Source organism: Trichosurus vulpecula, chromosome 6, assembly GCF_011100635.1.
Source record: "Trichosurus vulpecula isolate mTriVul1 chromosome 6, mTriVul1.pri, whole genome shotgun sequence".
NCBI lineage: Eukaryota > Metazoa > Chordata > Mammalia > Diprotodontia > Phalangeridae > Trichosurus > Trichosurus vulpecula.
This window is the reverse complement of record NC_050578.1, coordinates 80,768,217-80,793,896: the sequence shown is the minus strand read 5'-3', so window position 1 is coordinate 80,793,896 and position 25,680 is coordinate 80,768,217. Positions and strand designations below refer to the sequence as shown.

General features: G+C 40.3%; 1 pseudogene; it reads left to right on the top strand.

Annotated features, from left to right (window-relative positions):
- Nucleotides 1-1,608: 1,608 nt before the first annotated feature.
- Nucleotides 1,609-24,791, top strand: LOC118855315 (annotated as a pseudogene).
- The last annotated feature ends 889 nt before the right edge of the window (nt 24,792-25,680 follow it).

Here is a 25,680-nt window from a genome sequence, read left to right as displayed (position 1 = left end):
AAGAGTTTTCATGTTAATGTAGGATTCATCTTATGTTGGGTGTCAATGGCCCTAAATTGGAAGAATGGATGGTAATTCAAAATGGTAGGTTTAGGCTCAAGGAAAGGAAAAACTTCATAATAATTAGAAGTGTCTGAAAATGGAATGGATTGACTTGGAAGATGGTGGCTCTCTCATCAGAGATCTTTAAGTAGGGCTTAGATGACCATTTGTCTGTGATGTTATAGACAATATTCTTAGTCAGATACAAATTAGGCTAGGTAGCCTCTGAACTCAGATTCTGGGACTGTGTGATTAGGTCTCCCAGGGTGAAATCTAAACTCCTTATAGAAGGAAAGTCTGCTACAGCTAGCAATTGCCTTGAAAGTAAATGAGATTTTCCTTAGGGGTGTAAGAGAATGTCACTCCCAATGTCGATCTGGTTTTGCTGTGTCGCAGACTGTGCTGGATTGTGCTCCTTTCTCACTCTGGTGCAACAGACCTTTCCTGCTGATGTTCCAAGTTTTCTTGAGCTGGAAATTTGTTTCACTCAGTCTTTCTGTGGTTTCTGCTGCTCTAGAATTTGTTTAGAGTCATTTTTAAAGGGGATTTGGAGGGGCTTGTGGGAAATCTCAGTAAGTCCCTGCCTTTAATCCACTATCTGGACTCCACTCCTCTGTCCTTCTGTTTCCTTACCCTTTTTTTCTTTCCCTCCCCCTTTTCTCTGGCTTATATGTATCCACAACTCCCTGATAATGTGAGCTTAATGTCTATCCCTACCTGTGTTGCTATGTCTCCCATGAATACCCAGGCTGCTTCAGTCTGATCAGGGGTATCTCAGCATTTTCAAGGTTACACGAGATGCCACCTGGTCATGTGGTTTTAAGCTTTTGATTTGTACCTCAATGTTGCCAAGATCATTATTACAACCAATAATTTCAATTATTTTCTACCATCATTTCTTAGAATCACAAATGAGGCCAAATTAAGTGAGCTTCAGAATGGGCAACTGCTTTTGAGGGTCTGGCCTGAAACTGATGATACAACATTCTTGGACATCTAAGATGTTGTAAAAATTGCTCTTTCCATTTGTTGCATTCTGAGTCATATGAGAACTTTTTTACCTTCAGAACTTCCTGAATAAATGTAGGAATGAATGAAATGGAACAATTCTAATCATTTGTATTCAGTAATGCTTTTTTCAAGACCCTCATTACCTTTAGGGAAGTTCAGCAGTGCAAATGGTTTGCCAAGGCACATTTTTGAACTTAGGTCCCTGGTTCATTCACCTCTCCAAATCCAGTTTGCAGGTTGGTTATAATTTTACAACTATCACAAAATAAAATGTCTAAATAAGAATCTAGGATAAAGGACATGGTACTGAATAAATGGCACCAATTGATTAGATCTTTGTTTATAATTTGATAAGATATTTTACATAAGTTTAATGAATTTACAAGGTCTTTTTGAGAAGAGAGTTCCAGATGGCAAGCCTGTGTAAGGAATTTCGGCAAACACAGTTTTTGCAAGAATAGTCTGCATTTTGAAATCAGTGGGAGGATATGAAATGCAAAGTTAATAATTTACAATTATTGGTTAAAAATGCATATTAATCTATTTCTCCTCTCAACATCCTACCTTCTCTCTTCCACCAATTCCCACAAACTGTTGACAAGATGAAGTGGGTCACCTTTATTTCTCTTATTTTCCTCTTCAGCTCTGATCATTCCAGGGAAATCTTCTGTTGAGATGCACGTAAGAATCCTTCTATTCAAGGTCTCTCTTAGTACAGAAAGAGAGGCTAAATGAAGTTTGTATCTTTTTGGGATTTGTGGTATCTTTTTGTTTTTTTCCATTGGAGGCAAAATATATTCATCAAGATGATTGCGTCTATATAGTGTCAAAGAAATTATTTTTTAGTCTGTCTATTATTGTCAATGAGCTAGACAGGATGGTTTCTGTAATCTTCTGTTTCAGATGGAGATAATGGAGCCACCATGGCTTTTTAAAGTTGTACACTCCCAAAGACAAAAAACCACTTATTTCTCCCATCTCCTCAGCTAGGACTTCTTCAGCTTTGCCTTATCATACAAAAATCTGGAATCATTAGATAAATTTTATGTTTATGGTTTGGGTTTATTGCACTTGCATTTCAGGCAGACCTCTCATTACTCCCTCGAAGGAGGTATAGAAGAACTAATCCTACTTTGGTCACTAGGTGAATGAATCTGGACCTGGAGTCAGGAAGACATGAGTTCAAGTCTGGCTTCAGCCATTTATTAGTTTGTGCAAGCTTGGGTAAGTCACTTAATCCTGTTTGCCTCTGTTTCCTCATTTGTCAAGTGAGCTGGAGAAGGAAATGGAAAACTGCTTCAGTATCTGTGCCAAAAACATCCTTGAAGGGTCATAAAGAGTCAGACATGACTGAAAATGACCTAACAAACAGTAAAAATGAGAGGATTCCGGAAGATGGTGGAATAGGTCAGAAAATGCCAAGCCCTCAAGATTTTCCCCACTAAAGGGATGAAATAATGCTTCAGGGTGAACATAGGACAGTAAAAATAAATAAAAGTAAGGGCAGAACAGGACTCTTCTTGAGCCAATTGGAGAAGATTTGGACAAAAATCTCAGGTCGTGGTTTGGTGTTTGTGAAGAGTAAACCCCTCAAGGCCAGGTCCTGGGACAGCTTAAACAACAAGAGGCAAAACCTGGGGACAGCTGGTTTGGGAGGCTGTCTTGGCCCCAGGTCGGGAACTTTTACCCCTGGGACAGTGAGGGGATTTGGGCATATGAGCCAGGGAAGATGGAGGGAACCTCTGCTGATCAGGAATGCCAGACCCAACTGTGCTGCGAAGAGTGGTGGGGGTGAGAAGGAACCAGCACACACCTCAATGAGTGCAGAAGCAGTGATTTGGGGAAACTGCTGTCTGTGAGCACTCATAGGAGGCTGGAGGTCTTTGTTTCAGGTGCCAGGCCAGAAGGGAGAATTGAAGGAAGATCTGAGGACAGAGACATCATGTCCCATACTCCTGGACTACTGCTGATAACAAAAATTAAGCTACTACAAATTTTTAAAAAATGCAGGGGCAAAGGAGGAAGAATTCAACCATAGAGAGTTACTATGGAAATAGAGAAGACCAGGGCTCATCTTCAGAGGAGGATACTGAAGCAAAGAAATCCTCTTCTACACCAAAGAGTAATGTGAAATGGTCATCTGCGAAAAAAGTCATAGAGGAACCTAAAAAATACCTTAAAGTCAAATGGGAGTGATTGAGGAAAAACTAAAAAGAAAATAACAATTCAAGGAAAACAAGAAGGTTATGAAAAGAAAGTCAACCAATTAGAAAAGAAATCCAGAATGTTAAGGAAGAAAAGAATTCCTTGAAAATTAGAATTGGGCAAGGGAAGCCATCAAAGTTATAAGAGATCAAGAAATAATAAAAGAAAACATAAAGAATGAAAAAATAGAAGAGAATGTGAAACAGCTCATAAGAAAAACAACTGATCTGGAGAAGAGGTCAAGAAGAGAAAACAGAAGAATAATTGGACTACCTGAAAGCTATGATCAAAAAAAGAATCTTGATACACTAATACAAGAATAAAGTAAATTGTTCTGAAGCATTAGAACAAGAGGGGAAAGTAAAAATAGAAAAACTCACCAATTACAACCTGAATGAGATGCTATGAGGAAAACCCTCAGGGATATTATAGTCAAATTCTCAAATCCCCAGCTCAAGGATAAAATACTATGAATAGCAGGAAAAAAAAAACAATTTAAATGCAATGGTGCCACAATTAGAATCATACAAGATCTAGCAGCGGTAACACTAAAAGACTCCAGGTCTTTGAACACTATATATCAAGGAGGAGAAGAACTGGGGTTTTGACCCCAATATATCATACCCAGAAAAGCTAAGTATAATTCTGAGTGAAAAAAAATTAGACATTTAATGAAGCTGTCAGACTTTCAGGACTTTGTTAAAAAACAAAACAAAAAAAAAAGAAACCTGAACTTAATAGAAGTTTTGACATACAAGAGCCAAGAGAAATATAAGGTACATACCAAAGGCTAATTACAGAAGACTCAATAAGGACAGGCCATTTCCCTTTTATGTATATAAAACATAAAATGTATGCCTAAGTTTGTTATTAGTAATTGGGTAGTTCATAAGAAATATTGGGGTAGAGGGCGGAAACAAGATGGTGGCTGGAAAGCCGGGATTTGCTTAAACTCTCCCCCAGGTCCCTCCAAACACCTATAAAAATGGCTCTGAACAAATTCTAGAGCTGCTGAACCCATGAAATAGCAGAGGGAAACAAGGCTCCAGCCCAGGATAGCCTGGATGGTTGCTGGGAAGGGTCCAGCATGGGCCACGCCAGGACCAACCAGACTGGGAGCTGGGTGGAACAGGCCATAGCGCTCTGAATCACTGAGCTGGGGCAGTTACAAGACTTCCCAACCCACAAACTCCAAATACAACAGAGCAAGTTACTGGGAAAAGCTGCTGGGACAGAGTGAATGGAGTTCACGGTGGGCAACTGCCCCACAGGCAGCAGAAGTGATGCAGCTTTGAGGATGTTTCCACAACTACAGCTGCAGTTGCTTCTGACCCCAGGCCCACCTGGTGGGAGGAATTAAGTGGTGGATCAGAGCGGGAATGCAAAGCTTGCCTTGGCCTGGCTGGATATGGGCTGCAATCCTGGTTGGTGGTTCTTAGGGGAGAAGGAGTGCTGGTGTGTCAGAGTTTGCTGTGTAGAAGTAGCTCTGGAAATAGCAGCGCAGCCCCTCAAGCTTGGGACAAAGTACTATCTACTCTCCAAGCAGTTGTACCCTGACAAAAAGCTCAAGGGTCAAGCAGTTGGCTGGGAACTTGAACAGGCACCAAAAACAAACCCAGATTCAGATTCAGACTTTGAAATCTTTTTTGCTGACAAAGAAGACCTAAACACACAACCAGAAGAAGTCAACAAAGTCAAAGAGCCCTCCAAGAAAAATATGAATTGGTCTAAGGCCATGGAAGAGCTCAAAAAGGATTTGGAAAAGCAAGTCAGAGAAGTAGAGGAAATAGTGGGAAGAGAAATGAGAGTGACGTAAGAAAACCATGAAAAACAAGTCAACGACTTGCTAAAGGAGACCCAAAAAATACTGAAGAAAAGAATAGACTAACTCAAATGGCAAAAGAGCTCCAAAAAGCTAATGAGAGCAATGCCTTGAAAGGCAGAATTAGCCAAATGGAAAAAGAGGTCAAAAAGACCACTGAAGATAATAATACCTTAAAAATTAGATTGGAGCAAGTGGAAGCTAGTGATTTTATGAGAAATCAAGATATTATAAAACAGAACCAAAGAAATGAAAAAGTAGAAGATGATGTGAAATATCTCATTGGAAAAACCACTGACCTGGAAAATAGATCCAGGAGACATAATTTAAAAATTATTGGACTACCTGAAAGCCATGATCAAAAAAAGAGCCTAGACCTCATCTTTCAAGAAATTATCAAAGAAAATTGCCCTGATATTCTAGAGCCAGACAGTAAAATAGAAGTTGAAAGAATCCAACCATTGCCTCCTGAAAAAGATCCCCAAAAGAAAATTCCTAGGAATATTGTCACCAAATTCCAGAGTTCCCAGATCAAGGAGAAAATACTGCAAGCCACCAGAAAGAAACAATTTGAGTATTGTGGAAACAAAATCAGGATAACACAAGATCTAGCAGCTCCTACATTAAGGGATTGAAGGACTTGGAATATGATATTGCAGAGGTCAATGGAGCTAGGATTAAAACCAAGAATCACCTACCCAGCAAAACTGAGTATCATGCTCCAAGGCAAAATATGGATTTTCAATAAAATAGAGGACTTTCAAGTTTTCTCAGTGGAAAGACCAGAGCTGACTAGAAAATTTGACTTTCAAACACAAGAATCCAGAGAAGCATGAAAAGGTAAACAAGAAAGAGAAATCATAAGGGACTTACTAAAGTTGAACTGTTTTGTTTACATTCCTACATGGAAAGATGATGTGTGTAATTCATGAGACCTTTCTCAGTATTAGGGTAGCTGAAGGGAATATACATACATACATACATACATACATACATACATACATACATAAATACATACATATATATGGACAGAGGGTACAGGGTGAGCTGAGTATGAAGGGATGATATCTAAAAAATAAAATAAAACGATAAGAGAGGAATATATGGAGAGAGGGAGAAAGGGAGAGATAGAATGAGGTAAATTTTCTCATATAAAAGTGGTAAAAAAGCAGTTCTGTGGGAAGGGAAGAGGGTCAGGTGAGGGGGAATGAGTGAACTTTGCTCTCATCAGATTTGACTTGAGGAGGGAATAACATACACACTCAATTGGGTATCTTGCTGCACAGGAAAGAAGGAGGAAGGGGATAAAAAAGGAGACGATGGAAGGGAAGTTGGATAGGGGAGGAGCTAATCAAAAGCAAACACTTTCAAAAGGGACAGGGTCAAGGGACAAAACTGAATAAAGGGGGACAGGATAAGAGGGAGCAAAATATAGTTAGTCTTTCACAACATGAGTATTGTGGAAGGGTTTTGCATAATGATACACGTGTGATGTATGCTGAATTGCTTGCCTTCCTAGGGAGGGTGGGTGTGGAGGGAAGAGGGGAGAGAATTTGAAACTCAAAGTTTTAAAAGCAGATGTTCAAAAAAAGAGTCGTTTTTGCATGCAACTGGGAAATAAGATACACAGGCAATGGGGCATAGAAATCTACCTTGTCCTACAAGAAAGTAAGGGAAAAGCGCATGGGGGGAGTGGGGTGACAGAAGGGAGGGATCACTGGGAAATGTGGAAATCCGAAAAATGCCGTCTTGGAGCGGGGGTGGAGGGTGGAAATGGGAAGAAAATTTGTGATTCAAAATCTTGTGGAAATCAATGCTGAAACCAAAAAATATTAAATAAATAATAAAATATTAAAAAATGCTTGTTCCCTTTATTTGATTAGAAAAAAAGAAATATTGGGGTAGATTTGAGTATGATATGACTTTAAAAAGTAAAACTTTATGCACATCTAAGAAGAGTAATTATCTTATACCAATGAGGGGCAAGACGAAGAACTCACACAGAGGAATTAGATGGGGGAGGAGAGCTGGTAGTTCTGTGAACCTACTTTCATTGGGAATGAGTTCAAGAGGGGACAATACATGTATACCTAGAAGAATATAAAAGTCTTCTAAATTAGGAAAGAAATAAAATGCTAAGGGGATAGGGAAGGGGGGAGATGATAAGGAAGGGATCACTAGAAGAGAGGGTGAGGGAATAGGCTAAAGGTGGGTATATAAGGGTGTTTAGATTTATGGGAATGGGAGGACAAGGCAGGGATCCTTGGAGGGGGGATAGGTTAAGTAATAGGAGGACAAGGTAGTGGGTAGATGTAAAGTAGAGGAGTTAGGAGAGATAGGAAATAAGAGATACAAACATAAAATCAAAGATCAGGAATAGAATTTGTTAGGGAAAGTATATGTCTAAATATGTATGTCTGTATGTACATATGTATATCTGTATATATATATTTATGTATATATCTATATATAAATATATCTATGCTCAAAGGTATATCTAAAGGGGAGTAAGGGGGAAAAATAACAAAGTAAAAAATGCGCAGCAGAGAAAAAAAGAATACTTACAAGGAAACAAAGAAAAGATGTACAGCTCTGAACACAACATGCAATATTTATTATATAGGCTTTCTTGAAATGGAAATCTATTGCTATATTTAAATATTCACATTTCCAAAATATTTCTTTTATTTTCTTATTTTGTATTTAAATTTTCATAAAAAATAAACAATAAATATCCTACCTTAGATCTGAGGAAAAAACCACAAATTTCAAATGATGGTTCAAGAAGTACCTTTGCTAATCAACAATCCCCTAGATGTTATACTCATCTGAGTTTGAGTATTCTACAAAGATTTTCCTGTACTGGAAGCACCATCTTTTGAGTCAGTTAGATAAACTATGCCTAGATTGAGGAGGGATTCTTCACTTGGTGGTTAAGCATATATATAACATGTATATATATATACATACATACATATATATATATATACACATACTTGTTATATGTATGTATGTATAAATCAACGTCCTTTGTTTTACTTGCAGCTAAGAGTGATATTGCCAAATGATATAGAGATTTGGGTGAAGACAATCTGAAAGCCCTGTAAGTCTAATGTTTGAAAGTTTGAATTCCTTTTTCCATTAATATTGATTGTGACATTATCCCTTTATACCTTACATAGCAGGTCCCTTTCTCCTCTTTCTGCCACCTCTCCCATGGAACATACTCAGTTACCATTGGTTTCTGGCTCAGTAGCTAATTCTATAACTTTTCAACATCTCCCTATAAAGTCCTGATGTCACTTATGACTGGAAGCAGGCACCCCACATTTCCACATGGTCACCAGGGATGGCAGTCGAGCATGCTCTATGGGCAGTGCAAGGGCATCATTACACTTATAAGTTTGTTTTCAAGATCTCTCCTATGGTGGCCCTTCCCAAGGAATAGGGCAGGCTGTGATTGCTCTATAATATAGTTCTTTTGGTATCAAAGTTATTTCACAGCCTGTGGGATGGAATATGGTATGATCATGAAGCTCCCAAGTGCTGTTGTCATTAAAACAAATTATTGAGCAATGCAAAACTTAGAAAAGAGCCTACTTTGGAAAAGATCTTCTCTGAAATGTTCTTCCAATGCCACTCCATCCTGGTTTTTCTGGTCTATGGAAGGCCAAACTAGAGTCTTGATCCTCAAAGGGATTCAGTGAGATATTGAGTTCCATGGAGATGCTCAGAAATCTAACAAAGGACATTCTGTATCGACCTAAGCAGGCCCAAGTCTATTAGCCTGGCATCTATTGGAGAGACAGAAAGGGAGCTGTTAGGAGTAGAACAATTAGGGACTATGTTTGTCAGCATCCATTATACCTAATTGAACCTTAGCCTCACAGACTGGTGACTGCTGTCCCTCTGTAAGTATTCTTGATGGGAGGTCAGGCATTTTGCTACAGGGATGCTGTGGAGAAACATATGCAATACCTCAGACTGTGCTGGTATGTTGCTGGTACATACCATACAAAGGGCACTTTGTGAAATTAACAATAATAGCTAGTGTTTACAAAGTGCTTCAAGGTTAGCAAAGTTCTTGGCAAATATTATCTCATTTGTTCTCACAACAACCCTGAGAGCTGGGTGCTGTTGTTATCCCCATTTTTACAGATAAGGAAACTGAGGCAGACAGTGGTTGAATGACTTCCCCGGGGTAACATGCCTGGAAATCAGTGATGTAATAAGTGTCAAAGGCAGGCTTTGTCCTCATGTCTTGTAGACTTAAGGTTGTTTATGCCTAACTGAATTGACTTCAGTTACCCAGTGATTGTCTGTCATGTGGTATACATTGAATGTACATATTCTGCAGAGAATCAAAGTGCTGAGCACAGTGCCTAGCACATAGTAGGTACTGTATAATTGCTTGTTTTTTCCCTCCCCCTGTCCCGCTGTCCCCACCTTTTATAGTAATAGTGAGGGAGAGATAATATACATTGATCCTTATAGAGTGAATGAATGAAAAATCATGCATTGAACACTGTGCTAAGTGCTAGAGGTACACACACATAGAAAAGCAAATTGGTCCCTATTCTCAAGGGTAACCCATCTAGGAGAATGCAATTTACAAGGCAGATGGGAAAAATTCCATGCACTTTAGGGAAAAATACCAAAGTATGTGGTAATACTTATCATTTAATGACATTTGCACTGTTTCTGGAGTTGAGCCAACTGACTTTGCCAAGGACTTTGGTGATGAGAATTTTCTTTTCTGGGACTTCAGTTACTGTGGCTGCTGCAAGCAGCCTCAGATCCAGTTGCCATAGGTCGTCTCTACAAGGGTTGATCCCCTTGTTAATGGCTGTGGGGATGTCAGCAAAGCAAGATGTGTCCTTACAGGAGTACTGCGATTCCTAGCGCTCTCGGATGCTACCCCTGTCTCTCTCAGAATGCTTTGGTACTCTCACCAAGTTGGCATGGTCCTCTAGTCGACCTGGAGGCGGTATGGATGCAATTGGATCTTCAGCATAGCAAACACTTTATAGTGGGTTTATTTATATTTAATGTCATTTTTGCTTTCAGTAACCATAAGAACTCTTTGTTTCAGAATGTTGATCACATTTGCTCAATACCTCCAGAAATGCCTATATGAACATCACAAAAAAATAGTTCTTCAGGTTACAAATTTTGCAAAAGGCTGTGCTGCTGATGAGACAGCAGAAAATTGTGACAAATCCCTTGTTAGTATCAACCCTGTGGTTGAGTTTGACCTTCTCTCTTCATATCATTTCAGATAGGAGATCAGAATCAATAGTAATATGTCCTACCAAGATGCCCATTTCTGTCTTTGTCCTTAGACTTATCACCCAAATACCAGTCCAGAACTATTCTCTCTCATTAAAAAAAAAACTTCAAGGAATTGTTCTGATCTAAGAGAAAGTCAGGTAATTTGAGAGGAGGAGAAGACTGTTCAGGCAGCTTCCTCTCCTCACTTCTTGTCTCCCGAGTATTGTTCCACCCAAAAAAGAAAGTCAAGTATGCCCAGAGCTTTAAATGGGTGACTATCCATCTATTTTTTTCTTCCTAGCCCCAACTATTAGGGGATAAATTATGTAATTGCAAAGTCTTCTGGAGATGTATGGTGAAATGCCAGACTGTTGTGCCAAAGAGGAACCTGAGATGAATCGTTGTTTCCTGAGTCACAAAGATGACCACCCAGACCTCCCTAAAATAGTGAAACCTGAATCTGAAATTCTGTCCCAAGCCATCCAAGAGAATGAAAAAAGAGTAATGGGACAGTAAGTGAGATCAGAAAGTTAGTGTAGGGGCTAGGGTGCTAGCATAGGAGACAAGGAGCCCTGACATAGGGCATAGGTACCATCTGTGTGGGACCCTGGGGAAAGGAGAATAAGTATTTATGAAGTATGCACTAAGTGCTGGGCCCTGTGCTAAAGGGGTCACAAATATGATTTTATTTCATTGCCACAACAAATCATTTATATGCTGTTCTGATTTTCATTTTTGAATGAGGCAACTGAGGCAGAGATTATGTGACATGCCTAGTGTCACACAGCTACTAAGTTTCTCACATCTTCCTGCATCCAGGCACAAGGCTTTAGATGGCCCACTGTGCCATCTAGTTGGCAAGGGCAAGTCATTTAGGCTCCTGGGGCCTCAGTTTTCTCACCTATGCAATGAGGGGTTGAATCAGATGGTCTTTGAGCCCCTTTCTAGCTCTAGAATTCTATGGTCCCAGTTCCTCAAGCAGCTTGGCAAAGACTATTATGTAATTGCAAAGTGGCCAATCTGCAGAGATAAAGGGAGTTTCCTTGCTCAGTGAGCTCAGAATTTCCTATGTATAGAGCTGGACCTAGATTTACTGTTCTAGGGGTGGTGGATTCAGAGAAAGCTGTAAACATTTATAGAACTTTGGTCAGTATGGAAATAGCAGTATCCAGCCCTGAATTAGTAGGAATAACTAACTTCTATGAGAAGATGCTGGCCCTGGTGAATCCCTCCCTATGCATGGCCTTCCCTGAGACTTTTGTTGCCCTCTCAGGGTGTCTGTCTCTTCGTTCCTCAACCGAAGGAGGGCCTTGTTGGTGATGGTTGCCCAGGACACACCAATTCCCACTTAGAGCTGGAAGAATGCCAATGAATTTGCAGCTCCTAATTAAAGAGCAGCTCAAATTAAATCTAGTTACGTTCAGTTGGAGGAGTAAACTGCTATCACTGGTTCTGGTTGATGTGGGTACAAGGTTGAGGACATTCATTGTTCCTAGCTACTCAAAAGTGACCACTTGGTTCTCTGCCAATTTCAGCTACCTGTATGAGGGTGCCAGAAGGCACCCCTACTTCTATGCCCCAACACTCCTTGCCTATGCTCATCAGTATAAGGACACAGTGAAAGAACGTTGTCAGGCTGCTGACAAAGCTATGTGCCTCAATGAAAAGGTATTCCTGTGTGTGTGTGTGTGTGTGTGTGTGTGTGTGTGTGTGTGTGTGTGTGTGAGAGAGAGAGAGAGAGAGAGAGAGAGAGAGAGAGAGAGAGAGAGAGAGAGAGAGAGGGAGGGGGAGGGAGACAGAGAGAGAGACAGAGAGACACAGAGAGAGCTTGGCTGGAGAGGCTCTGTGGTACAGTAGAGAGGGCTCTTGGGGTAGGGGGAGAAGTAAGGAAGATGGGTCCCATCTCAGGTGCTTACTAGCTGTGTGACCCTCTACAAGTCACTTAATTTCTCCTCACCTCAATTTTCTAATCTGCAATTTGAGGGAATGGTACTTGATGCTCTTTCCAACTGTAAATACAAGATCCTTCCTTTGTTCCTCTTCAGCACTGATCTCACATCTGTGAATGGTAGTGTGAACGGGCCTGCCTCTGTGTTGCTTAAACTTTCCAAACCACTCTGTCATTTCATTATTTGTAATAATTCAATTGACAACTTTCTGAGTCCTGGTGTCAGCAGAGTGAGTGTGTGTGTGTGTGTGTGTGTGTGTGTGTGTGTGCACAAGCACATGAATTTATATTTGTTGAAGCATTTGGAGTGGACAGACTCTACTGTAGGCAGAAGAATGAGCTGTGCTGACTGATGGTATTTGGACCATTAGACAGGATTGATGACACAGTTGATGACAATTTTTCTTGTTCAGTCATGTCTCTTTGTGACCCCATTTGGGGTTTTCTTGGCATAGATACTGGAGAGGTTGGTCATTTATTTCTCCTGGCCATTTCAGAGATGATGAACTGAGGTGAATAGGGATAAGTGACTTGCCCAGGTCCACACAGCTAGTGCCTGAGGCCAGAATTGAAATTATGAAGATAAGTCTTCCTGATTCTAAGCTTAGTACTCTATCCACTGGCCCTATGACATAGTTAGCCCAAAGGAAAATTGGGAAGCAGGTGAAGTTTGTCTTCTTAGTTCCTTTAGGCCCTTTCCCACGTCCCAGGAGGCATTTGGTACCATTATACTTACTCTTCACTGTCCAAAGTACCCCACTGCAATAACATTTCCAAGTCCACTCTCCCCAGAAGGGTTCCTCCTCTATCAAAATATACCCTGTCCTCTTCTCTATCTCTTTGACACCAAACTCTCAGCCTGATGTCTTCTTTGAGAAATAATCTCTCAAGGTAATTCACATTCAATTGTTAATAATTCAATTTTGTTACCCTAATGGTGTTTTCATTTTCAAAAGAGGTTTCTAAGAGATACAGTTCCATAACCTGAAGGAATGTGTCTCTAGCAGTGAAATTTTCATCACGCAATAAGTCAGTGAAAGAGATGCCTTCAATTTGAGCTCTTTTATGATCCCCCTCAAATCCCACATATGTTTACTTTATTCCCAAGTCTAATGCTGGTTAGTAAATAGGCAATTTAATTTGGTAGCTATTGAATAATATTTCTGGGTTAAATACTTTTGAGACTCTCTTTGAGAACAACATATGCTACATAAATGTCCAAATGTGCAGAGAATATCCTACGTAGCAAAGATATATAGCTTGTTCCATCAGGATATAGAATGTTAAAGATTTCATATTGCACATAGGAACAAAGATTGAGAGCTGGGATGGACCTTGGAGATCCTTACACTTAATAATTTCATTACAGATGAGGAAACTGAAGCCCAGAGAGGTTAAGCATTCAATTAACTAATCCTTGTGCTGGTGGCTGATTAACTTGATAGATTCATGTATTATGTTAATAGAAATGAAGGTTCTGGGGGCACCTGGGTGGTTCAGTGAGTAGAGCATCAGCCTTGGAGTCAGGAGGACCTGAGTTCCAATCTGACCTCAGACACTTGAACCACTTACTAGCTGTGTGACCTTGGGCCAGCCACTTAACCCCAACTGTGCTGCCCTCCCCGTCCAAAAAAAATAAATAAAGGAAATGAAGGTTCTGGCTTCAATTCCAATCCAACAAGCAATTATCAGTATCCTATTAGATAACATTAAAGTCATAGGGGCACCAAGAGAAAACTCAAAATATCCTCTGTCCTCTTGGAACTTACAATGTATTACATACCAGTGGGGTAGTCATCGAACTTTCCTAAATTTGAATTATTCTCTTGTAATTGTGTCACCTTGGTCATAAGAGGCATCAGGAAAGTGAGATTTAAGGGCTGAGTCCAAACCTCTATCATTGCTACTGAGAAAACAAGTCCAAGTGCAAACCTTATTATTGGTGGGTGAGCAATCTTCACATAAAGCAAGGTCTCTTAACTCTGTCTCTCTCTGCCTCTCTCTCTTTCTGTCTGGCTCTCTCTCTCTGTCATGGTACTCATGTAAAACCCTTTACATTATGAAGAAAATGTAGAATTAATTTGTGCGGATTTTGTAGGGAAATTATTTTCATACTAATGAAAATAAGGAAATTATTTTTGAAAAAGTGATTTCTTCTTTCTACAACTCTCTGCCTTAAGAGAAAAATAGTAGGTGAAGGTGAAAAACAGAGATTCCTATGCTCCAGTTTAGACAAGTTTGGAGAGAGAACTTTCAAGGCTGGGTAAGTTTCTAAGTTCCATTTGCCTAAAAACCTTTGTATTTGTTAAAGAAACAAAGATGGAAAAAGTCCTGGGATTCCAACATCTATACCAATCACCACTCTTTGTTGTTAATTTCATCACTTCCAAAAAGTCAAAAACCCTGTTGCAAGTGAAATTCAACAAAAAGGTCCACTGAGGCTCTTTCTTCAAGCAAAATAACATTTTATTATAAGGGCATTAACCTACCAGTGGAATGGGTCTAATGACTGCCTCAGTTAGCCTAAAGACAAAGAATTGAAGATGTGACTCGTCTTATAAGTATAGAAGTGTTTCAACAATCATGTTGTCCTCAACCCCATGATGTAAGCTACTCTGTTCTATTCTTTCTTCTTGTGTTGGCAAACAAAATGGGCTGTTAGCACTCAGTTCAATCAAGAGCCCTTGAGGAGTTTGGCTTTTGTTTCCTTTGATTAATTCAGTGCATTGCATTTCATTTCATTTCTTACAGGCTAGCAGCTGCTGTGGGGTGTGAAAAACCAACACAAGCCCAACAACAAGAATGCTGCCAAAGCCCAGATTCTTTGGGTCTGCTTTACTAAGGAAAGCAATGTTCAGGGGTTGACAAGTTTACTTTAATCCAGCATACAAATATCACTCACTTAGTTCAAGGGAAAAAGCCAGCAACCTGAACTTCAGAGCACATACAAACAAATTACAAAGAGACCGAATACAATTCATAGTTACCAAGAAAAGCAAGCCTGGACATCCGGGCAAGCTGGAGGGCTCTTAGCTACAGCTACCCGGAGTCTCCACATCAGCGAGCCACCAAGAGTGAGAGCCCTGAGCACATAGCTGTCTTCTCTTTTTATACCGTTTCAGAGGTCATCAAATGTCATCTGAATGACCAGAACTTAGGCTGCTATGATTGGCTCTGGAGTTAGCACCTCCCCTTAGGACCCTGGAAGCTTCACACCCACATAGGCTTAGCACCTAGTAATTAGGGGTTTGGGAGCAAAGATCTAATCAGGCCTCCCTTAGTTAGCCCCACCTGGGGCTCCACCTTAGATACCAATTCACACCCACATAGGTTTAGCACCTAATAGGGGTTTGGGCCTGGGGCTTAGCACCTAGTAAGAAATGAAATGCAATGCACTGAATTAATCAAAGGAAACAAAAGCCAAACTCTTCAAGGGCTCTTGATTGAACTGAGTGCTAACAGCCCATTTTGTTTGCCAACACAAGAAGAAAGAATAGAACAGAGTAGCTTACATCATGGGGTTGAGGGCAACATGATTGGTTACATGGCTGAAGCACAGACAACAATACGATTGATTGGAAGATGGAAATTGAATGGAAGTAGGAAACAGCTCCCTTTTTTCTCCTGTGACTGAGAAAAGTTCCTTGTTTGAGTCCACTTGCTAGGTTAAAAGATAATGGGCCATTGGATAGCAAAGCAGACTTCCTTGAGGGAAAGCTTGCCTTGTGTACACACCCGCATCCCCCAAGAAGAGCAGAATTCCTTGAGGCAATAATAGAACAGTGATTAGCAGGAGAAGCGGATTTCTCAACTTAACTCATTACAGGTCAATGTATTTCTGCACTAAGCTCAGAGACAAAGAACCATGACTGAGGTAGTTAGAGGACCAAATCAATTAACTGGAAATAGGATCAGGAAAATATGATCCAGAATCAATTTAATTATCTCAGAATTGGACATTTCCTGTTTAGTCCTTGTGTTAAAAGTGGCAGGCATTTCTATTCCAATGTAATAAGTAAGGTCTAGAAATGTTTACCCTCCAATTTGGAGTATTAGAGAGGCTTTTGGGAGGAGTTTTTCCACAACCCACTCTTACTTCATTCCTGCTTGACTCAGATTAATGCTTCAATTTTTCCACCTGCCACATTGGTTAGGGGGTCTGGTTCTCTCTAATCCCCTGCCTACCACTTTGGTTCATGATGTTGTTTCATACAGCCCAGCTAAGCCTTGATTTTCTTTTCACTGTAAAAGTACTCATCCACCTTGGGTTGGATTGCCTGAGCAACCATGTTTATTAAGTGCTTAGAATTTGCAAAAAGACTGATAGATGTGGCTAATGCCTTCTAAGAACATGAAAACATAATAATGACAGCCACTGCTAATGCAAGGAGTTGGGCAATCCTTCTCTTTCCCAAAGTTTAATAAGAAAGTATGGCAGAGTATATAGAGTGTTGTCCCCTGAGTCAGAATGACTTGGGTTCAAGTCCTGCATGTGATACTTGCTATATGTCAACTTATGGAAGAACTTCATAGAAATTTAAAAAATAATTTCCAGGAAATTTTCTTGTATGTTTTAAATTTTAATAATTAACCTCTTGTGGCCTTTCTTCCTAGGCTTGTAGCTTGGCTAAGTCAGAAATTCTCTAAGATTGAATTTGCTGAACTTCACAAAATAGTGGATGATCTTGCCAAGATTCATACAGAATGTTGCCATGGTGAACCGTTGGAATGTGCCGTTGATAGTGTAAGTATTTATTGGTATTAACCCATATTGTTGTTATATAAGCTTCTCTGTAATGTATTTGCCTGAGTTTTTTCTTATGCACAAATTTAAGAAATTTGGAATCAGAGGAATCATAGCGAACAAATTTGAATCTGTAGTTCCTTTCAAACTTCAGCTTATTCTGTCAGCCAGCCAGTGAACTGGCATCTTTAAGCACCTACTGTCTGCCAGGCAGTAGGCTAAGCTTCAGTGTTCCTCTCTATAGGAAGCCTTTTCTGATGTCCCCAGCCATTCATTTCTTTGAGCAGAAAATGACCAGGTATTGATGGGTGTTTGTTTCTATAAAACTTATGTACATGTTTGTCATTTCTCTGGATATAAGCTGTTAGATGATAAGTATTTTTTGCCTTTGAATTCCTGGGGCATAGCATAGTCCCTTACCAATGGAAGGCACTTAGTAATTACTTGCTGGATAAAATATGGGAGGTCATTAGCAAGACAGTGAAATATAGTAGACAAGGTTCATTTCTAGTGTTCTCATTGCTTTCCCCCAACCCCATCTTGAGAAATTTTCCCATTTCTTCTGACCCCCTGGTTCCTAGTATCCTCAAAGCCTCTGTATTACCTCCCTTACCAAAATTAGTTTCTTAATAGTAGTACTAATAATACTACTAATAGCATTAATAACACTTGATACTATTAATAGTGCTATTAAGTATTAACAGTGCAAATAATACTATCGTTATTTTTGGTTGTTACCTTGGGAAGAAACCCATCGAGGCTCAGGTAAGTGTGTCTGCTAGCCAGGTGGTCAGACAATCAATAAGCATTTATTAAGCACCTCCTATGTGCCAGACACTGTGCTATGCACATTGGAGATGCAGAGAAAGATAACAATAGTTCCTGGCCTCAAAGAGCTTACATTCTGGTGGGAGGAGACAACATGCAAATACATAATGAATATACAAGATATACATAGAGTACATGGAAGGTAATCTGAGGAGGGAAAGCTCTTACAGCTGGAGGACCTCTTAATCCATCTTAAGGAAGCTGGGAAATCTAAGATGAAAAGGTGATGTGGATAGAGCACTGAGGCATGGGAGAGAGCCAGTGCAAAGCAGTCACTGTCCCTGGACGGGAGATCTTGTGGAATGGAGTAAAGTTTAGAAAGACTAGCAAGGTAGGAAGGGGACAGGTGATGGAGAACTTTGGATATCAAACAGAGAAGTTCATATTTGATCTTGCAGGTCCTAAGGACCCATTAAGTTCACTAAGTAGGGGAGTCACATATTTAGAGCTAAGCCATGGGAAAATCAGCCAAGTGGAGGATGGACAGGAGTGGGGAGAGACTTGAGCTGAAACCAAATACTGAAGCTCAGTAGAAAGGAGGGAGAATTAACTAGGGGTGGTTGATGAAACCCAATAGGGTCTGGACAGGGTGACACATCTATTTGGGTTGGACATCAGAGGAAGACAGTGAGGGCTGGTGGTAGGGGAAGGGCCTGAAAGTGGCAGTGGTGGGGGGGTGGGGGTGAGGGGAGGAAGGAACACCACCCCCCTCGAATTCTCTCTTGGCGCAGTGTGTGTGTGTGTGTGTGTGTGTGCGCGCGCGCACGCGCACACGTGTGTATATGTGCAGAACAGACATAAAGAATGAGAGAAGGGACATTCAGGAAAGGGTAGGCAGTGATGATCTGTCTCTAGGGGAATGTCAGTTTTCTGAGGCTGCAAGAAAGTAGAAGCAGCTTCAGGGGAAGGGGTCTAAGTGAAGGACAGTTTGTTAAAAATAGGGAGGTTCCACAGGCATTCCAGAAGGGAAAGGCAGAGTTGGAGTGGAATCCTTGCAGTCTTAGAATAGTGAGCCCTCTGTTGAACCACTTCTACCTTACTTCTTGCAGGTGGCTCTTTCTGACTACATCTGTAACAACAAAGATGCAATCTCCAGCAAACTGGGAAAATGCTGTGACAAGTCTCTAATAGAGAAGAGCCAGGCCTTATTGATTTGGAGAATGATGACATTCCTGCTAACCTCCCTAACCTCCTTGCTGAATATGTAGAAACCAAGGATGCTTGCCAAAACTACAAAGAAGCAAAAGATGTCTACTTAGCCACGTAACCAAACTTTTCATCTTATTCTTGTGTTTCTTTCATATGCTCAATGACATTTCCCTGATACTTTACTTGCTTTACAGTTGTAGAGCTGTTGGATCCTCCTTGCCTTTTCCTCTCCCAAGCCTTTAGGCAGAAATAGAGACAAGCCTTGTTCTTCATGCCTTCTGCTGTACTTAGTCATGGGATCCAAGCCAATGGTCTGTGACTTCAGCTTATTTGTCCCTCATCTTTGGCTCCATGAAATGTACTCTCTTTGCTTCAACCTCAAGAAGAAGCCAATGATGGCAGGAAGTTATAATGTCCCTGCGTGGCCCAGAGAGGATAGATATCTGGGCACTTGGAGGTAGCTTTGGATGTGTGCTGGCTGGAAAAGTACAAAGTACTGCAAAGGCCCATTTTAGCTCTGAAGCTACCTGCTTTGTGGCCTTGGGGCTTGATGACATTATCATTCATTTATTAGGGAAGAAAGGGAAACTTTGAATTGTCCCATGTCTACTGAGCTTTTCTTAATCCATCCATGCATCCCACTACATACTGGTCCATCCATTCATTAAGTCACATTTATTGGACAAATATTTGATGAAGTCCATATTCCACTCACTGTTCTGAGCAAGGCACTTTAAGGGATACAAAAAAAATAGAAGACAGAATGTTAACATTCCAGGAATGTACAGACTGAGAAGTTGATAGCCATCCAGACATGTGACCATTAAGTCAGAATAGAAGGCAGGATGGAGTTAAGTGCTGGAAGTGTGGAACTGGGAGACCTATTTCTGGTGTCCTTTGGACTCAGTGATACACTGTAATATTATACAGTAGGACATGACAGAACTGATTTTTTGGAAAAAGGAAACTTTAATGCCACCTGGGAAATCCGTCAATATAAAGATCAATAGGAGAAGTTGTCTAACCATTTTATCTCCGAAATTATTTTTGTGATTGTGAATTTACAAAATTTATTGAGCCTTAGGACATAGGAATAGTGCTGGGGACTGATCCTGGTCCTTACCATGCTCACATCTGTTTGATCTTCCTTTTTAAGCTATTTGTGTGACAGTGCAAGAAGGCACCCTGAGCTGGCTACTACCACACTGCTAAGGCTTGCCAAGGACTACAAAAACACCCTTGAAGAGTGCCGTGCCATGGCTGACCCTCCCGCTTGCTATGCCAAAGTGGTAGGTTTCCATGAGAAACAAAGAAAAACCCAACTACTTTATTCACTTGATCTGGAAATGATAGAACCGTGTTTTTTTTTTAAGGAAAAAAATGAAGTCATATGAATACTAATTGGACCTTACCTTGGGACTCTTGTCTCATGCTGGGCTTTCAAATCAGGTTTTTATGAACAATGTTTAAAATAATTAAGAACAGCTGTCCTAGAGATGGGAAGGTTGGAAATGAGACTGTCTTTCTAGAAGAGCTCTTTGACAAAGGAGAAGGTTTTGCTTGTCTCCATTTACACTAAGACAGAATAAAAATAAAGCATTCTTAGAGGTGCGATTTAAGAACTCAATTTAGCAGCATAGAAGAATTTCTGAGTTTTCCTGAGCATGAAAGTCATTTGGCACAAGAATTGGAATATCCCTGTAAATAGAAGTTTTGAAAACCCTCGTGTGATCTTTTATGTATGGTTTTGTATGAAATTAAGTGAGCTGGATGGAATGACTATTGAGGGCTAATTCTAATATGATTTATAAAGTGGCTATAAACAATAAAAAATAAGAAACAGTATATATGATGTGGCAGCAGAGGGTACAAGCACCATTTTATTTTCTCTCAGTCTGAACAACGGAAAGCTGTTATTGATGAGAGCAACCATTTATTCAAAGAAAGATGTAATCTTTTTGAAAAAGTTGGAGAATATGATTTTGAAAATATGTAAGTGGGACCTCACAGCTTGATCAGCTTTTACTATTTAGTGTTTAAGAGGACGTAAGGACTGTCTCTTATAAAATGCCATAAAACACAGAAGCTTCAACTTTCCATTTCAAAATGCTCTGAAAGCCTTGGTTCTTTTAATACCTTGTAGTTGTGAGGGCAGCACTTGGGCTGTCCACTGCTTTGCTATTACTCACAGACTGAGTCAGTTTGGGGCAGTGAAGAGAGCACTGGGCTTGTGGAGTAGGAAGACCTGAGTTTGATATTGGGTTCTGAACTGACTCTGACACCTGTTTGCTCTCTAATCTTGGCCAAGTCACTAGGACTTGGTTTCCTTCTCTGTAAGATGAGGGTTTTGGACTCAGTGGCCTCTAAGATCCTTTCGAGTTCCAAGTCTATGATGCAACGATAAACTAAATAAGATTTCTTAGCATGGAAAGTTCAAGCTTGAAAGGTGATGTGATGCAATCCTAAAAAACTATGAAAGGAAGCAGTGGGGTAAAGAATGCCAGACTTGTTGAGGCAAATATGATGCTTGAGACACTATCTGAGATGTAAACAAAATGGTTTAGGATAAACAAATGATTGGACTGTTCTTTGTACTGGATAGTAAACTTACAGAATACAAAGAGGGGTGTGGAGACTAAAGAGTTACACAAGTTCAATGTTTAAGAAAGATCCATGTATGAGAGATTAATACTGTGGAAAACATATTTGGGAATCTTCCATCATTGAAAATGTGAACATCATTGAGGGGATCTGGGAAACCTCATAATATACCACTATGTGAAACACAGTATTGGGTGGAATGGGTAAGTGGTGGAGGCTATGACAGTGGAGGGCCAGGGAGAAAAAAAAATGGAAGAGCCGTATTGACCATCAGGGATGGACAGTTCGATGAGGTCAAGCCGACTCTCGGTTAGTGTTTGTTGCTTGACAAGTTTTAATGCTATTATTATTATTATAATTATTATTGTTTTATAAAAAAGTGATTCTTTGACTACAAACATTTGGAATACTGTAATTACAGAGTGCTGGTCAGTTATGCCAAGAAAGCACCCCAATGGTCAACTGCAACATTGGTCGGCCTTGTACATCACTTTGGAAAAGTTGCTGCTAAATGCTGTATACTCAGTGACCAAGAAAAATCAGCCTGTGGTGAGTGTTATGTGAGTTTTTTCTTTTCTTTTCCATGTTAACACTACTGTTGTGAGCTTTTACCTTGAGATACAAATAAAAATTTTAGTGTCAGAGGAGTGCCCTCCATAAATATTGATTACTTCTCCTCTTAAGTAGAGTACCTAAGAAAACCGCAAATCCAAACCCTTTAACTGATTTATTTTAAAAAACCCTACATGGAACTGAGGCTTAAAAATCCAATGGCTGAAGTTGGATCGAGGCAATGAGTGAGGGTGGGGTTGAATATAGCAGTTTAATTTAATCTGTTGAAATACTCGTGTGTTCACCCTACCCGTTGGGTGAATTCACCCATTATTTTCTTTTTGTGTTAGTTGGCTGTTGCATTTGACAAGCTTTGTCACCAGCATGAGAAGACCCCAGTGATAGAATCTCCAAATGCTGCACAGACTCCTTGGTGAACCACCAGTCCTGCTTCTCTGCTTTGGAAGTTGATGACACATATCAACCCAAGCCATTCTCTGCAGAAACATTCATCTTCCATGCTGACCTGTACACACCTCTCGAAGAGGAGAAATAGAAGAAGCAAAGGTCAGGAACATTTGGTCTTCTCCTTTCCTCAAACTTATCTGCTTCCTCCTTGAGAGTGAGCAAACCTTTTCGCTTTAGGGCAATAATCTGTTAGGGAAAAGCATTTATAAAGTGATTCAAGTGCAAGCCACTCAGAAGAAACTTGTGGGGCAAGTGGCTACAAATGAATAATATCTAAAAGCAATGATTGCTACTAGTATTTATATAGTGCTTTAAGACTTCCAAAGTGCTTTACATATATTATCTCCTTTGATCTTCACAACAACCCTGAGAGGTAAGGGCTATTATGATCCCCATTTTACAGATGAGAAACCAGAGGCTGAAAAAGATGAAGCAACTAGCCCAGAGTCACACATCTTGTGAGAGTCTGGGGCAGTGTTTGAACTCAGGTCTTGACTTCCAATCCAGCAATGTATCCACCGTAGCACCTAGCCATCCACCTAAGCCTACTGCTACCCAATATAGAGTCAAACACAGAGCTAGGTCAGTATCTGGAGGGTCTGTCATTTTGTATGATGCAAACTAAAGGATCATCTCTGTCTGGTTAGATGTGATGAAGCCTATGGAAAGATATCTAGGATCCCAGAAGGGGAAGACAGCAAAATGTCTTAAGGTGGCTCTAACGCCTTCAGAAAGATTGTCTTTATTCATGTCTTTCTCCAAACTTCAGGCTTCAATGTCAGCCTCTCCCCTCTGATTTGTGACCTAGAGCTGGGGGAAGATGGGGCATGGTTGGCCAACCTGGTCACTCCTTCCATCTCATGGGCATTTCTATGTTTTCTTTGATTCCAGTATACTGGTGGAAGTTGTGAAACACGAGCCCAAGATCACTGATGACCAGATCAAGGGTGTCATTACTGATTTCAGAGCATTTGTGGAGAAGTGCTGCAAAGATGCCAACCAGGAAGCCTGCTTTGCTGCAGATGTATGGACTTCTTTTTTCATTTAATGCATCTACCTGTGGGAGTCCTCAAATGTGGGCTTAGGCAGGAATACTTAGGTTTCCTCCCTTCGTTTCCTAAAAGGTCATCACTGATCATTCTTAAAGCAAGAGCCAATTCCCCTTTTCCCCTTGACTAAAATATTCCTCTGTGTCCATTGAATGCTTGTTTTGTTGAGCATTTGTAGTTTTCTTTTACTTGTGAAATTGTTATTGCTCTCTCCTGTCTGCCATGTGTCAGGTTGAATGAAAATCCTAGGTGTGTTGCGTTTGAGGCATGCATAAGATTTAATAGAATTCCTTTAGCAGGCCATCTTTTAAAAAAGACCAGTCTGTAACCCAGCCAAATCTGAATGCTTGTGCATAGGTTGTAAAACAGCCCCGTTTCAGCCAATCACTGGATCCAGAACCCGAAGGATGGAAGGGACCTCAGAGCCTTTCTAGGCTGGGGCTTCCCAACCTTTTTGTTTCACAGACCTCTTTGGCAGCCTGTTGAATCCTTTGGACCCCTTCTCACATTAATGTTTTTGAAATACACCAAATTAAATTCACAGAAGTGTCAAGAAAACCAATCATATTAAAATAGTTTTGAATATTAAAAAAAATTAAGAACCCTTTATGTATTCTAATCCCTACTCCAGAATTCTATCTCTTCCCTACCTGACAATTTGTCATCCAGGCTGCAGTTGAAGACCTTAAGGGAGAAGAATTCTCTACTTCTCTTTAACATCCACCCATTTCTCCTCCAGGTGTTGCCACCATCTAGGGCCCAAAAAGAAGTCTAAACCCCCTTTTGTAGGAGAGGTTTTCCTATGACTTCAAAACCAGATGAATATACAGAAGGCAGCTTTTTCTTGCACAGAAATCTAACATTCAAGGCTGTTTATGCACAAACATTTTCCTGTATCCTTTGATAGGGATGGTTTTGTATAATCAAGGGCAATGGATAATACTCAAAGAGCCCCCTTTCAGGGACCTTAGGCTTGAGCTCTCTGGAATCTCTTTCTCACACCATTGTGGTACCTTTGCCTGCAGGGTCCCAAACTGGTTGCTTCAGTTCAAGCTGCCTTAGCTTAAACTTCAGAGGGACAAGCCACCACCAGCATTTCAGGTAACCCCTTTTTGGTATTTCATTGGCAATAGGTTGATATGTCCAGTATCTGGGATTTCAACCTTGTGGGGCTACCTTCTGGTGACATTTCACAGCTGATGGATACCTCAGTCTTAGTTGAGTTTAAATGATTTGAGGATAAGCATCAGAGGTTGGATGCCAAACCAAATCCTCCTGACTCAAAGTCCAGCACTCCATGACCTGTGCCATATTGTCTGGCTTACGGGCAATGCTGGATCCTGAATTTAACTCTACAGCTCCAGGCTGCGGTAGTCAAAGGGCCTGGTGGTCCTTGAGAAATCCTCCCTCCTAGGATGGAGGCTGAAGGGTTTTGTTTTTTATTGAATCTTACTATACTTGACATGATGTAGCTTTATATTAAAAATCCAAGGCAGGTACATATGAAATCTATTCAGGATTTCTCACCTCCGATAGATAGGACCCACTTTAAATTTCAGATCTTTGTAGATAAATGTTTTTTTCTGCACTTGATGAATTCATTTCTACTTTGTACTTTTTAGTATTCCTTAAATCAATCCATTGTCTTTTAAATAAGGAGGGGAAGAAGGAAGACTATGGGTATGAAACCTTGAATATAGAATTGGACTTTGTAGATGTGTTAATTTAGTAGAACTTTCTTTTTTAATAACCCATATAAAAATGTCTCTCGAGGAAGGGGTGGAGGCAGGGATATATTGGGAAAAGTAGGTGATGGAAAATAAAAAAAAGTATACTTCTTTTCAAAAGGCAGGGGGGAAATATTAAAATATTGTTTTTTCTTAATAATTTTTACCATTATGTTTACTATGCATACCATCTGATTCAGCAATACCGTTAGTAGTCTGTATCTGAAATAGATATTTTGAAAAGGTCAAGGACCTATTTGTAC